The sequence below is a fragment of the Pristiophorus japonicus genome, chromosome 15, assembly GCF_044704955.1.
Source record: "Pristiophorus japonicus isolate sPriJap1 chromosome 15, sPriJap1.hap1, whole genome shotgun sequence".
Taxonomy (NCBI): Eukaryota; Metazoa; Chordata; class Chondrichthyes; family Pristiophoridae; genus Pristiophorus; species Pristiophorus japonicus.
Window position 1 is genome coordinate 111,422,442 of NC_091991.1, and position 7,195 is coordinate 111,429,636.

Genomic DNA, 7,195 nt, shown 5'->3' on the forward strand with positions numbered 1-7,195 from the left:
AGTAGAGAATTCCACAGGTTCACAATTCTCTGAGTGAAGAAGTTTCTCCTCATCTCAGTCCTAAATGGCTAACCCCTTATCCTTAGACTGTGACCCCTGGTTCTGGACTTCCCCAACATCGGGAACATTCTTCCGGCATCTAACCTGTCTAATCCCATCAGAATTTTATATGTGTCTATGAGATCCCCTCTCATTCTTCTAAATTCCAGTGAATATAAGCCTAGTCGATCCAGTCTTTCTTCATATGTCAGTCCTGCCATTCCGGGAATCAGTCTGGTGAACCTTCGCTGCACTCCCTCAATAGCAAAAATGTCCGTCCTCAGATTAGGAGACCAAAACTGAACACAATATTCAAGGTGTGACCTCACCAAGGTCCTGTACAACTGCAGTAAGACCTCTGGACGTCTCAAAGTGCTTCACAGCCGATGAAGTACTTTTTCAGTGCAGTCATAGAAACATAGATATTTACAGCGCAGAAGGAGGCCATTTCGGCCCATCATGTCCGCGCCGGCCGACAAAACCACACAGACCTCGGTCAGCAGCCCTAAAGGTGACATATAAACCTATGAACAATGAACAATGGCGGAAAGGTAAAGAGCATCCACCCCACACAACTGCGATAGCCCCATGTATCGCAACATTTTACACTCCACCTCACCCGGAGCCATGCGATCTCCTGGGAGAGGCAAAAAAGCAGATAAAAACCCAGACCAATTGGGGAAACAAATTTGAGAAAATTCCACTCTGGCTGTCTTAGATTCCCTGAAGTACTTATCATCGTATCTGTTGTGTATGGAGAAAGAGTCAGACTGAACACTGTGAGCGCAAAGTAAAGTGTGACCGTAGTCTTTTATTGCAGGTCTCCAGAGTGCCTCTCCAACCTGTGAAGCCTCCTTAAATACCTGTGCTCCCAAGAGATTATGGGATCCCTTAGTACTCCAGGGGATGAGCCCCCTAGTGGCTGTACAGAGTAAATACAAGTCCACATATATAACAACACTCACCCCACAAAGTCAATAGTGTAACTATTTACAATGTGAGTCGATCTGGGCCCTTCTTGCCCTGGATGGTGGTCTCGGTGTGAAAGCTGGTGTTGTTGAATCATTTGTTGGGCCCTGCAAGACTGCTGTGGATGATGGGTTTTGCTTCGTGGTCAACCGTGGTGCCGGTTGCCACTGGTGTTTATGTTGAGGGATCAAAAAAGATAGGGTCCAAGCTGGGTTGCTCAGGATAGTCTGTGAACCTGAGTTTGATTTGGTCCAAGTGTTTCCGGTGAATGAGTCCATTTGAAAGTTTGACCCGAAACACCCTGGTCCCCTCTTTGGCCACGACAGTGCCAGGAAGCCACTTGGGACCTTGTCCATAATTTAATACAAATACAGGATCATTGATTTCAATCTCGAATGACACATTTGTTCTATCATGGTATACACTTTGTTGAAGCCGCCTGCTCTCTACCTGTTCATGTAGATCAGGGTGAACTAACGAGAGCTTTGTCTTAAGTGCTCTTTTCATGAGCAGTTCAGCAGGTGGGATCCCAGTGAGTGAGTGGGGTCTCGTGCGGTAGCTAAGCAGGACTCGGGATAGATGAGTCTACAGTGAGCCTTCAGTTATCCTCTTCAAGCCTTGTTTGATGGTTTGCACTGCTCTCTCTGCCTGACCATTGGACGCTGGTTTAAACGGGGCAGATGTGACATGTTTGATCCTGTTAAGGGTCATGAATTCTTTGAACTCAGCATTGGTAAAACATAGACCGTTGTTGCTCACCAGGACATCGGGTAAGCCGTGAGTGGCAAACATGGCCCTCAGGCATTCAGTAGTGGCAGCGGACGTGCTAGCCGACATTATCTCACATTCAATCCACTTGGAGTACGCATCTACAACCACAAGGAACATTTTACCCAAGAACGGGCCTGCATAATGTACCCTAGACCATGGTTTGGAGGGCCAAGACCATAAACTTAGTGGCACCTCCCTGGCTACATTGCTTAACTGTGAGCATGTATTACATCTGTGAACGCAGGAATCTAAGTCTACATCGATACTAGGCCACTACACGTGGGATCTGGCTATCGCTTTCATCATTGTGTTCCTAACACAGATGAGACTGCACACAGGGAGGTTAAAGTAACAGTGACCTCAGTCATTATTAAGACACTCCAGAGTGAGGAATAGGCCTTAGGGACCGGCTTATATACAGTGCTCTCAAGGGATGCTGGGATCCCTTGGGGCTTTAGGGGATGCGCTCCCTGGTGGCGGAACATGGGAGTGCATGCTTTACAGATACACAATATCACTCCCCCCAAAGTCAAAGTGAAAACTATTTACAAGGTGAGACGGTCGGGAGCCTTTCTTTCCCTGGTGGACCGCCTCGGTACAAATGTCTGTTCTGGTGTGTTGGCTGTGCCTCTCGCTGGGCTGGTGTGTTGTTGGCCCTGCAGGGCTGCTGGGTGAGCCTGGCCTTGCTGGGCTGTTGGACGTGATGGGTTCAATTTCCTGGTCCGGCGTGGTGACGTTGATCCTTTGGTTGTGTGATGTGGGCTCGAAAAAGGTGGTGTCTGCTTTGGGTTGTTCAGGGTAGTCTGTGAATTGCAGCCTCGTTTGGTCTAGGTGCTTTCTGCAAATTTGTCCATTGTCTAGTTTGACTACAAACACCCTATTCCCTTCTTTAGCTATCACTGTGCCCGCGATCCACTTGGGACCATGTCCATAATTTAGCACATACACGGGGTCATTCAGATCAATTTCCCGTGACACAGTGGCACGACCATCGTTTACATTCTGTTGCTGCCGCCTGCTCTCTACCTGATCATGCAGGTTGGGGTGAACCAGCGAGAGTCTGGTTTTAAGTGTCCTTTTCATGAGTAGCTCAGCTGGGGGCACCCCTGTGAGCGAGTGGGGTCTCGTGCGGTAGCTGAGCAGTAATCGGGACAGGCGGGTTTGGAGTGAACCTTCTGCGACTCGTTTAAGGCTCTGTTTGATGGTTTGTACTGCCCGCTCCACCTGCTCATTGGAGGCTGGTTTAAACGGGGCCGAGGTGACATGTTTTATCCCATTGTGGGTCATGAATTCTTTAAATTTGGCACTGGTGAAACATGGCCCGTTGTCACTGACCAGTATGTCAGGCAGGCCGTGGGTGGCAAACATGGCCCTTAGGCTTTCAATGGTGGCGGTGGCAGTGCTTCCTGACATTATTTCACATTCAATCCATTTTGAAAAAGCATCCACCACCACCAGGAACATTTTACTGAGAAACGGGCCCACATAGTCGACATGGATCTTCGACCATGGTCTGGAGGGCCAGGACCACAAACTTAGTGGTGCCTCTCTGGGCGCATTGCTCAACTGAGCACATGCGCTGCATTGCCGTACACAGGACTCTAAGTCAGAGTCAATACCGGGCCACCACACGTGGGATCTGGCTATCGCTTTCATCATTACTATACCTGGGTGTGTGCTGTGGATATCCGAGATAAACGTCTCCCTGCCCTTTTTGGGTAGCACTACGCGGTTACCCAACAACAGGCAGTCTGCCTGAATGGACAGCTCGTCCTTTCGCCGCTGGAACGGCTTGATTGGCTCTTGCATTTCAACGGGGATGCTGGCCCAGCTCCCATGCAGTACACAGTTTTTTACTAGGGACAGCAGAGGATCTTGGCTGGTCCAAGTCCTAATCTGGCGGGCCGTGACAGGTGATTTATCATTTTCAAACGCTTCCATGACCATCAACAAGTCTGCGGGCTGTGCCATCATCAACAAGTTTGCAGGCTGCACCAGTTCCACCCCCGTGGTGGGCAATGGTAGCCGACTGAGAGCATCCGCACAGTTCTCGGTGCCTGGCCTGTGGCGGATGGTATAGTTATACGCTGATAGCGCGAGTGCCCACCTTTGTATGCAGGTTGAGGCATTAGTATTTATCCCCTGGTTTTCAGCGAACAGGAATGTGAGGGGCTTGTGATCGGTTTCCAGCTCAAATTTGAGGAAAAACAGGTACTGATACATTTTCTTTACCCCGAACACACACGCTAATGCCTCTTTCTCAATCATGCTGTAGGCGCTCTCGGCCTTAGACAAGCTCCTGGAAGCATAGGCGACAGGTTGCAACTTTCCTGCAACATTAGCTTGTTGTAATACACACCCGACTCCGTACGACGACGCATCACATGCTAGCACAAGTCTTTTACACGGATTATACAATACAAGCAGCTTGTTGGAGCATAAAATGTTTCTGGCTTTCTCAAAAGAAATTACTTGGTTTTTTCCCCATACCCAGTTCTCACCTTTGCGCAATAACACATGTAGGGGTTCTAAAAGGGTGCTTAACCCCTGTAGGAAGTTACCAAGATAGTTGAGGAGTCCCAGGAACGAGCGCAGCTCCGTGATGTTCTGTGGCCTGGGCGTGTTCCTGTCTTGGCGTCTGTGGGCCGAATGCCATGCGCCGTGATCTTTCTCCCCAAAAACTCCACTTCTGTTGCCATGGAGACGCATTTCGACCTCTTCAGCCGCAGCCCTACGCGATTCAGTCGCTGGAGGACTTCCTCCAGGTTTTGTAGGTGCTCGGCGGTGACCCGACCCATGGCCAATATGTCGTCCTGAAAGACCACCGTGCGTGGTACCGACTTCAGTAGGCTCTCCATGTTTCTCTGGAAGATCGCTGCAGCTGACCGAATTCCAAACAGGCATCTGTTGTAGATGAACAGTCCCTTCTGCGTGCTGATGCAGGTGAGGCCCTTCGAAGACTCGTCCAGCTCCTGCGTCATGTAGGCCGAAGTCAGGTCGAGCTTGGTGAATATCTTGCCTCCTGCCAGCGTCGCAAATAGGTCGTCTGCCTTAGGTAGCGGGTATTGGTCCTGTAGCGAGAAATGGTTAATAGTTACTTTATAATCGCCGCAATTCCTGACCGTGCCATTACTTTTGAGTACTGGAACAAATGGGCTGGCCCAATCACTGAATTCCACTGTGGAGATGATGCCCTCGCGTTGCAGCCTGTCCAGCTCGATTTTCATTCTCTCCCGCATCATGTGAGGTACCGCTTGCTCCTTGTGGTGAATGGGTCGTGCCTCTGGGACCAAGTGGATCCGTACCTTTGCCGCGGAAAAGTTTCCAATGGCTGGCTCAAAAAAGGAAGGAAATTTGTTAAGAACCTGGGTACATGAGGCCTCATCGACATGAGATAGCGCTCAGATGTCATCCCAGTTCCAGCGGATTTTGCCCAGCCAGGTCCATCCAAGCAGTCCAGAGTGGCAGTTCATGCACCATGCCCTCGTAGGTGACCTTGACTATGGCGCTGCCCAGGACAGTGATAAGCTCTTTGGTGTACATTCTCAGTTTCATGTGGATGGGGCTCAGGGCTGATCTGAATGCCTTGTTGCACCACAGTCTCTCAAACATCTTTTTACTCATGATGATTGGCTAGCTCCAGTGTCCAGTTCCATGGCCAGAGGTAAGCCATTCAATTTTATGTTTAGCATTATAGGTGGACAATTCGTCGAAAATGTGTGCACCCCGTGTACTTCAGCATCTGCCTCCTCTCTCTGAGGCTCAAAATTGCTTTGATCCACCATAGATCGATCTTCCTCTGCCACGTGGTGGTTAGCAGGTTTTGCAGAGCTTGCAGCTCGTTTGCAAGCTCATTGGAGGTGCCCCATTGTTCCACAGCTCTTGCAAACATACCCTTTGAAGCGGCATGAATAGGCTGATTGGAAGCCTCCACAACGCCAACAAGGTGTGAATTGCCTTGCATTCATCCTTTGTTGGGGACTCTGAGTCATCTGGGTCACCTGAAGCCTGCTGACAGTTGCAGACTCGTGGGTTCTGCCCTGTACATTTCTGCTCGCAAAAACAGTTCCAGTTAATTTATGAACATTGCTAGCACTTGTGTGCTGAGAGATTTGTTTGGTGTTATCACTGGTGGACATAAACGTCTGTGCTATCGCAATGGCCTTACTGAGGGTCGGTGTCTCTATAATCAAAAGTTTTCGCAGGATGGTCTCATGGCCAATGCCCAGTACAAAAATGTCTCTGAGCATCTGCTTCAGGTAGCCATCAAACTCACATTGTCCTGCAAGTCGTCTTAGCTCGGCGACGTAGCTCGCCACTTCCTGACCTTCAGATCGCTGGCACGTGTAGCACCGATACCTCGCCATCAGCACACACTCCCTTGGGTTAAGATGTTCCTGAACCAGTGTACACAGCTCCTCATATGACTTATCTGTGGGTTTCACCAAAACCAGAAGATTCTTCATGAGGCTGTAGGTCGTTGTCCCGCAGACCCGTGAGAAGGACCGCTCTCCTTTTTGCAGAGCTTCCTTCTCCGTCCAGCTCATTGGCTACAAAGTACTGGTCTAGCTGTTTGACATAGGCTTCCCAGTCCTCACCCTCCGAGAACTTCTCCAGGGTGCCCACAGTTTGCTGCATCTTTGTGTTGGATTCGTATACTCGTCGCCAGTTATTGTGTTCCTAACACAGATGAGACTGCACACAGGGAGGTTAAAGTAACAGTGACCTCAGTCTTTATTAAGACACTCCAGAGTGAGGAACAGACCTTAGGGGCTCCCAAGGGATGCTGGAATCCCTTAGGACTTCAGGGAATGTGCTCCCTGGTGGCGGAACATGGGAGTGCATGCTTACAGATACACAACATTGTGGAGGTCATTGATGAAGGTGTCTCTGCCCTTCTTGGGACCACTACTCGATTGCCCCAGAGAAGGCAGTCTGTCTGTATAGACATTTCATCTTTGCGCCGCTGGAACGGCTTTATCTCTTCCTGCATTTCCACTGGGACACTGGACCATCTCCCGTGAAGCACACAGCTTTTGCCTCGAGATAATAAGGGGTCCTGGCTTGTCCAGGTTTTGATCTGCCGGACAGTGGCGGGTGATTGCTCACTCTCAAATGCTTCCATAACCATGGCTAAATCTGCGGGCTGCGCCATTTCCAGCCCCGTGGTGGGCAATGGCAGCCTACTGAGAGCATCGGCACAGTTTTCTGTGCCTGGCCTGTGGCGGAGGGCGTAGTTGTATGCGGACAACATGAGCGCCCATCTCTGGATGCGGGCTGATGCGTTGGTATTTATGCCTTTACTTATGGAAAACAGGGATATAAGTGGCTTATGGTCAGTTTCCAATTCAAATTTTAGCCCAAACAGGTATTGATGCATTTTCTTTACCCCACTGCCACATGCTAATGCTTCTTT